The sequence below is a fragment of the Leopardus geoffroyi genome, chromosome C2, assembly GCF_018350155.1.
Source record: "Leopardus geoffroyi isolate Oge1 chromosome C2, O.geoffroyi_Oge1_pat1.0, whole genome shotgun sequence".
Taxonomy (NCBI): Eukaryota; Metazoa; Chordata; class Mammalia; order Carnivora; family Felidae; genus Leopardus; species Leopardus geoffroyi.
In genome coordinates, this window is record NC_059333.1 from 106,994,547 (window position 1) to 107,003,709 (window position 9,163).

General features: G+C 38.2%; 1 protein-coding gene across 1 annotated transcript in view; it reads right to left on the minus strand.

Moving 5' to 3' along the window:
- The window catches only part of LOC123611328 (serine/Arginine-related protein 53), a 250,972-nt gene extending 241,809 nt beyond the window's left edge, over positions 1-9,163 (minus strand). The window contains exon 1 of the mRNA XM_045503151.1: positions 9,025-9,163. The gene's annotated coding sequence lies outside the window, so the exon portion shown is untranslated. The remainder of the gene's footprint in view (positions 1-9,024) is intronic.

Genomic DNA, 9,163 nt, shown 5'->3' on the forward strand with positions numbered 1-9,163 from the left:
ACAAAGCAATCCTACTTCTAAGAATATATCTGCAAAGTTTTTCTTAAAAGGAAGATATATTCATGAAGATATTCATTATAGCATTATTAAAACCATATCTCCAGAGACTACACTGTAACAAAATATGTACATATGAGTAAGAGCAAAAATGAAAATAATTGATAATATTTAAGCAATGAAACTGGGTAATTGTTTTTATTTTACGCTATTTTCTATATGGCTATAGTAATGTTTGTATATTTAGTAAGCAAAAGAGAAAAAAATACAGAAATACAACTTTTTTATTCTTAAGAATTAACTTAGTTGAGGGGCGTCTGGGTGACTCAGTCAGTTGGGCATTGGACTTCTGGCCCAGATCACGATCCCACACTTTGCGGGTTCAAGCTCCACATCGGCTCTGTGCTCACAGCTCAGAGCCTGGAGCCTGCTTCAGATTCTGTGTCTCCCTCTCTCTCTGCCCCTCCCTTGCTTGCACTCTGTCTCTCTGTCTCCCAAAAATAAATAAATATTTTTTAAAAATTAAAAAATAAAAAAACAATTAACTTAGTTGAGGGGCACCTGGGTGGCTCAGTCAGTTAAGGGTCCGACTTTGGCTCAGGTCATGATCTCACAGTTCGTGAGTTCGAGCCCCACGTCGGGCTCAGTGCTGTCAGCTCAGTGCCTGGAGCCTGCTTCAGATTCTGTGTCTCCCTTTCTCTCTGCCTCTCCCCGACTCACACTCTGTCTCTGTCTCTCAAAAATTAATAAATGTTAAAAAAAATTAAAGAATTAACTTAGTTGATAAGAAGCTTCCTGTCTTAAAGTCAGCCTTTAGTCTCACACACAATCTCATTTATTTTACTAAAATAGTTATTAGCTATCTTTCAGTGTCACATAAAAACAAGATCCATCCTATGTGATGGTTAAGATAAACAGTTAATGGAGCAGATAAATAAATCTCATAATTCCCTTTAATATTTATTCAAAATAAGTTAATAACATTACTATGAACAAAGCACAGTGTTAAATTACAGCTTTGTTTTCAGAATGGTCAGGAAAGCCATCCCCTCCCTGACTCTAACACAATACCACCTGAAAGTTGAAAATCACAATACCACTTGAAAATCACTGTCAGGACTAATTCAAAACATCAAGCTATTTACCTAGGGCCAGAATTAGACTTTAAATATAGTTCTGAACCTCCAAGTTGTTCATAGTTCTAGTATTTTACAGTTAAAATATTGGGAAGACTTGGTTTTGAAACTTTCAGTAAATCACTTGTAAATCAAAGCCAGTTTCCTCACTGAAAAATGAAATTGCACTGGCTAACGATCATCATGACCCTTTCCAGCTTCCAAATACTATAATTATGAAAGTATACATATATAGACCGTATAAATGTACATATATACACACTTAAATATCCACATATATATCCATTATATATAACATGTAACCACGTCTGTGTATGTGTATTTTCACTAAAGAATGTTACATAATTGCATGATAACAATCACCTAAGTCTTCCTATTTCCTGTTTTTTTCTTTCTTGTTTTCATCTTTAGACAGTTAATGATGTTTCTTTGCCCACAAATAACCATTTAAATTAAGATGAGTTTTTATGATAATCTTATCTGGTTAAAAAAATACTAAAATGAGCATGAAAGGATAAAGAAGTACAAATTCACAACGATAAAGAGACTAGAAGAGAAAACAACAGGAACAGTAGACAAGATATGTCAATAAATTTTTAGCAAATGAAAACCAGATGGAGAATTTAGAGCTAAGAAAGTTGAATATCAAGCAACTGCAGAGAATTCCAACAAGAGAAAGGCCAATTCACGTAGCAAAAATCAGAAAGGGTCAAGAATTTGAGACACCAGATACCAGAGCAGGCACAATGGGTCATGAGACTAAAATACAGAGAATTAGTTGAAAATGTAAAAGAAGTAATCTCCCAGGTCCTCCCCCATCCAAACCAGATAAGTAACTACTCCTCTCCAGTCCCAGCAGGAAAGATGGTTTATTTTAGGAAAACGATGAAACAATGAAGCACCAGGTCCAGGGTAAAAGAGGGCAGAAAGATGCTAAACTTAAAGATGCCAAAGTTAAAGGAAAATGAAGGTTTATAATCTAATGGTAAATACTGCAGCACTCTGTGTACTTGGATCCAAGAATTCTGGCAGAAGATTCTTTACAAAAACTGATAGGTAGCCAAAAAAAGGTAAATAAATATTTGAAGGTCCTCTGAAAAAAAGGCCAGGCCCTTACCCAATCACCCTTTAACCAAACCCACCAGTTAACAAGTCCAAACCTTAAACGATAAACTTTTCTCTGTAAACTTTTTTGTTGTTGACCTTTTAGTGATTATACAACAAAAGATAACCAATCACATGATGAAAGCCTTCATCATAAGAGACAGAACCAAAACAAAAAGAAAAAAAAGCAACTTTTAGTAAACAGGGAACATGCAGAAAAAATCAGTTAATATCCTCAGAAACATGAGAAGATGATCCCGCAAACAAGAATAGGAAGAACATGCAAAGAACAGGAAAGCTTGAAATTCAAACAAATGATAATTTGTAATAAAAAGTACAATAGTGTAGGGGCTCCTGGGTGGCTCAGTTGGTTGAGCGTCAGACTCTTGATTTCCGCTCAGGTCATAATCCCAGGGTCATGGGATGGATCCCAGCATAGGGCTGGAGCCTACATAAGATTCTCTTTCTCTCTCCCCCTTTGCCCCTCTCCCCTGCTCATGTGCACACATGCTCTCACTCTGTGTCTAAAATAAAAACAACAACAAAAACAAATCAATAGGGTTAGAAGATAAGGTCAAAAGACTTGAAGAAAGTAGAAAGAAAAAGAAAAAATAGGAGGTAGGTGCCTGGCTGGCTCAGTCTGCAGGGCATGTGACTCGATCTCAGGGTTTTGAGTCCCACATTGGATGTAGAAATTACTTAAAAATAAAATATTAAAGGGGCGCCTGGGTGGCCCAGTCAGTTGAGCGTCCAACTTCGGTTCAGGTCATGATCTCGCAGTTCGTGGGTTCAAGCCCAACGTCGGGCTCTGTGTGGACAGCTCAGAGCCTGGAGCCTGCTTCGGATTCTGTGTCTCCCTCCCTCTGCCCCTTCTCCGCTCATGCTCTCTCTCTGTCTCTCAAAAATGAATAAACGTTAAAAAAATTAAAAAAAAAAAAAGGAGATAAGAGAGGATCAATCCAGAAAGTTGGATATTCAATGAATATGCATTCCATAAAAAAAAAAGGAGGAGGAGAAAAGAGATAAAAATATCCAAAGAATAATTCAAAAGAATTTCCAGAATTGAAAGACATTGCTTTAAATCCCCAGGACAATGAAGTAATAAAAGACATACACCAGATATATCTCAGAAAAATTCAGACACCAGCCATATATAGAAGATCCTAGAAACTTCCAAAGAGAAATAAATAGGGGGAATCACAAAGGGCTTCTCAACAGCAACACAGAAAACAAAAAGCACTTGCCTTTACAAATCTAAGTGAAAATGATTTTCAACCTGTCTATATTAAGACCCAATCACTGATGTAGTAACAGATCAGAATAAAGACACTTTCAAATATGCAGTCTCAAAACTATACCTTGCACTCACCCTTTCTTAGGAAGCTACTAAACGATGTGCTCCACCAAAAGTAGAGAGTAAACCAACAAAGATGACCCAGATTCAAGAAAAAAAAAAGGAAAAAAAAAAAAAATCTAACAACTAGACACAGGTGAAAAGTCCCAGGATGATTACAGGCCTAGGTATAAGAGATATATCAATGAGCAAGTGACAAAAACCCTTGCCCACTATAATAGCAATTCTCAAAATGGAGTTAGTAGACCTTTGCAGGTCCCTAAGACCCTTTCAGGGATCCAAGAAATCAAAACTATTTTCATTATAATATTGAAACATGATTTCCCTTTTTCACTGTGTTGACTTTTGCACTGATGATGTAAATAAAAGCAATAGTAGGCAAAACTGCTGGAGCCTTAACAAGAATCAAGGCAATGGCATCAAATTATACTAGTAGTAGTCATTATATTCTTCACTGCAACACACAGTTTAAAAAAATTTTTTTAAGGCAGTTTCACTTAAGAATGTCCTTGATAAAGCAGTAAAAATCATTAATTTCATTAAATTTCAGGGGTGCCTGGGTGGCTCAGCCAGTTGAGTGTCTGACTTCAGCTCAGGTCATGATCTCACAGTTCGTGGGTTCGAGCCCTTCATCAAGCTCTGTGCTGACAGTTCAGAGCCTGGAGCCTGCTTTGGATTCTGTTTCCCTCTCTCTCTGCCCCTCCCCTACTTGCACTCTGTCTCTCTCTCTCTATCAAAAATAAATAAACATTACAAAAAATTTAAATTTCAACCCTTGAGCACACATCTTTTTAATATTCTGTATGATGAAATGAGAAATACACTTACCTGCTGCTGCATACTAACGAATAATGGATACCTTGAGAACAAGCATTTGTACAAATGAATTTCAAATTGAACTAGCTTTTGTCATGAAACACCAGTTTTTAAAAAGTTTACTAGAGAATGTGTGAGACAGCGTGCATGAGCAGGGGAGGGGCAGAGAGCAAGAGGGAGAGAGAATCCCAAGCAGGTTCTGTGCTGTCAGCACAGAGCCTGACATGGGACTCAATCTCACCAACTGTGGGATCATGACCTCAGCCAAAACCAAGAGTCAGACGCTTAACCAATTAAAGCCACCCAGGTGCCCTAAAACACTATTTTTAAAAAAACTAACCATGATTATTCAGACTTGAGTATTTGGCAGACATCTTCCCAGAAATGAACGAAGAGTCTTTCACTGCAAGGAAAACTGACATTTGTTGCCAACGATAAAATTTTAGCTCTCAAGCAAAAATTAGAATTTTGGACTTGTATCCACCAAGAGAGACTGACAGCTTCCCAGTTACTAAACATTTCTCTGATGAGATCAGTAGTGATATTAACAAATGTGAATTTTTAAAAATTACATAATAAGGTAAAAATCTAGAAGATATGCATAACTCAGTGAACCATTATTTTCCCAAAGGCCCACTCATGATGTCACAGAATCCATGACAAAAATCCACTCACAGTGTAAGACAAACCAAAAGATTTTAATGTAAGTCATTGATATGGCTTCAAATATCAGATTGCAACCAACCTTAAGGAAACTACTACTTGTCAGGGTGCCTGGGTGGCTCAGTCGGTTGAGAGTCTGGCTTTTGGTTTTGGCTCAGATCATGATCTCACAGTTCGTGACTCTGAATCCCACCCCACACCAGGCTCCACACTGACAGTGCAGAGCCTGCTTAGGATCTTCTCTCTCAAAGTGAATAAATAAACTTTAAAAAAGAAAGAAAGAAAGAAAGAAAGAAAGAAAGAAAGAAAGAAAGAAAGAAAGAAAGAAAGAAAGAAAGAAAGAAAGAAAGAAAGAAAGGAAAAGAAAGAAAAAAGAAACTACTACTTGTCATGTTTTGGTGTGGTATCAAAGAAGTAATTATCTGAAAAGGCTATTAAAATACTTATTTTTCAAATACCATATCTTTGTGAATCCAGATTTTCTCCCTATACGTTAATCATAACAACTCATCACAACAGACTAAATGCAGAAGCAGATGTTAAGAATACAACTGTCTTCTATTAAGCCAGACATGAGAGATTTGAAAAATGGAAAATAATGCCACTTTTCTCACTAAGTTTGTTTTGGAAAATACAGTTATTTTTCATATCAAATGTGTTATTTGTTGCCATGTAATGGGCTTATTATTTTTACGTGGATTAACATTTCAAAATTTTCTAATTTAATTACTAGTAAGGCAATATTTATAGATACAGCCCACATAGACAAAAGTTCTTGGAGTTCACCATAATTTTCAAGGGTATAAAGGAATCCAGGGTATGTGGGTGGCTCAATCAGTACAGCATCTGACTCTTGATACCAAGGTCATGAGTTCAAGCCCCACGTTGGGCATGGAGCCTACTTAAACAAATAAACAAATAGAGTTGTAAAGGAATCCTAAAACTAGAAAGTTTGCCATTCTCCACTCTTGCCCAGCTTATTAAGTCCCTATGTAAGGCATAAAGAAGTAGAAAGAACATGACACAGATCTAATTATGTACCTTGCTGTTGACTGGAGAAAAAAGAAAGAGAATAGGAGGTGGGTATAAATTTTCCTTTAATTTCAAACAACATAATGCACCCCAGTAGAAGAATGATTACATTTAACCCAGAAAAGTTAATGAAAGATACAAAATCCTTCCTTAGAGGAACTAAGTAAAAGAAAGTTCAAAAACCATGTCACAAAACTATGAATGTATTTTCAAATAACACATTTACATTTCAGAAAAATTCCACTGAAGTATAATTAATCAAGAGATATCAAAAGCCACTATATTTCTTTATTACAGTTAGCTTCAAATATTTATTCAGAAAAAGTGAACACTAAAAGCAAATAAGAGAGATCCAAAAATTGTCTTCTCTATCAATGACAGGTTCTGAAATCGTACTCACCACCCTAGATACATACTTACCTCTGGGTTTTCATATCATTGGCATATAATTGAAAATACTTACTCATGAGTACTTACTTACGTTACACACTCCTAGTAAGAAAGAATTCTTTATACTTAACTCCGTCGTTAAGGTACAGTACATGTAAAATACATTAATAACTCTTTCTGATAAGGGCAACAATGAATTAAGCAGAGATCTTTAAGAGTCCCACAAGCTAACAATTTTTCAATCTATCTGTAAACAGAAAAGGCAAGTACAGGAACAGAACTCATACAGCTCTTGGTTTTCTGTCCTCCCTCTATTTTCTAGTACTTCCTGGTACGTCTCTTGGTTGTAAACCTTACCCAAATACTCCCACTACAGAACTAAAACCAGGTAAGGACTACAGCAGGACATCAATTCACAAAAACATCTCATTGTAAAGTTTAAGTGACTAATTGAAGATGTGAAGCCAAGATGTGCTCATTCAAAAGACAGCTCAAGGCATACACAAATAGTTCCTTTGTCTAGTTATTTAAAAAAGTACAAAAAGCAATTAACCTTTTTCAGAAAACATGCAGTTAGAACAAAGATTCCTAGAGGATATGACAGTTTATTTCTCCACTACTCATTCATTAGTATACCAATCTTTTTTATCTTGGACACATGGCAAAAAAAAAAAACAAAAGAAAAAAGGAAAGAAAGAAAAGAAACGAAACGAAAAGAAAAGAAAGAAAAAAGAAAAGAACAGGCATGTCAATGGGAAATCCACCTCAAAGAGGTAAAGTAAAAAAAAGTAAAAATATCATTTTAGCATAGGAAGAAATCTGTAAACAAGTACAGAATCATGCAAAAACAGTGAAAAAACTGAGGTAAAATTCTAATTTGATATAAGAAAGCAAAATTCAAAAGAGATACAGAATTGTCAAAACACTCTCCATTCACAAAAAAATTTGCTGACTAGCATCTTTTTTTTTTTTTTTTAAGTGTATTTATTTTGTGAGAGAGAGCATGAGTGGAGAAGAGGCAAAGAGAGAGCATGAGTGGGGAAGAGGCAAAGAGAGAGGAAGAGAGAGAATCCCAAACAGGCTCCGTGCTGTCAGCATAGAGCCCAACTCGGGGCTCAAACCCACCAACGGTGAGATCATGACCAGGGCCAAAATCAAGAGCCAGAAGCTTAACTGACTGAATCACCCAGGCGCCCCCTAGCATCTCTTTTTTAAAAAAAACTATCAGTCATAAATATTTCTCCCCAGTGGTTTGAAAGGGAAGCAGAAAATATATCTATACATCTACTGTAACAATCTTACTACACAACTTTTCCAACTCATAACAGAACTCTTTGCTAAGAGTGGTGGAGTTGGTAAGGCCAATCAATAGCTGCCTTTATTTTTTTTTTTTCTATTTCCAACATTTTTAGCTCTCTTATTGAAGAACATACAGTAGTAAAGTGTTACCACTTAGCAGGAAATCTCCTTTGCCTGCAAAGAAAGTGAATACGTATAGACTCTAAAGCTGGAAGGGATACACAGTTTCCCCACAAGGTTGCACCTATCATATCTGTTCAAATCCTTAAACTTGACAACTCTGCATAACTCTTTCTCTTAGAGCTTTTATGTCTAAGTCCAAAAATGACAGCTGGCATACTGTTTTGTAACGCAAAACATATTTGAATTCTGAAACTCTAATAGGTTAGTGGTAATTCTGAAAACGCAGTAACAAAAAATTTAGGCTTGCAATGTACATTTAAAGATATATAACCTCTGAGATAGAAATTACATTAAGGTTGACCTAAAATCATGAGCCGGCAACACGTATAAACAGTGCATTATAACCGCTCACCAAAGTAAACAGAGCTTAAGGGTAGCCATGTGCTCTTACTCTATGACCAGCAGGCCACAAATTCTGAAGTCAAAGAAATAGAAGCGAATAAGGTGAATAGATTCATATGTTAAGAAAGTTAAGTCTATTTCACCTAAGCAAGAGTGCGAGCCAGGAAGGGGGATAGACATTGAAAGAGCAGGTGGATCTAAAGTACCAACAGCAGAGTGAGTGGGGCACAGTGCACCAGGTGGCAGCCTCCCTCTCGCTCCACCCTACCTAGAGCTAGTGACGAAGCACCAACCACACAGAAACCCAAAGCAGTGATCTAGGACCAGGCACTGGGAATGGAGAAGGAGGTGTGGCGGGAGTAGGGGTGAAGGAGGAATGGGAGGAAGAGCTGGTTAACTCTCCCTCACCACCTCCAGACCAAGGGCCTAGCTTGAGGCCTGCGACCGCACGCAATCCTACAGCCACCCACCACCCAGCACCCACAGGCCCCAGCTCGGACCTAAAGGGTCAGAAAGCGCCAGGTGCGGGGCGCATGCGTACTGTGCCGCTCAGCACGCCTCGAGGCCACCACCCACCACCCCTCCACCCCGACTCCACGCCGCCTTCCCAGCGGACTACGCCAGGCCCCGCGCCGCCTCAAGCCTACCAGGGCCTCGGAACTGCGCACCCGCAGGCGCCGCCTCCCGGGCTACCGATGCGGGAATCACCTGGGTCCGGGCCTTCGGTCTCAGGCCTCGCGTTGACTTGCAGGCTCCACAGACCTAGAAACGTTCCTTCAAATCTGGGCGCCGCCGGCGTCCTCCGAACTTGCTTCAGTTTAAGCTCACCGCCTTCCTGGTTCCAGCG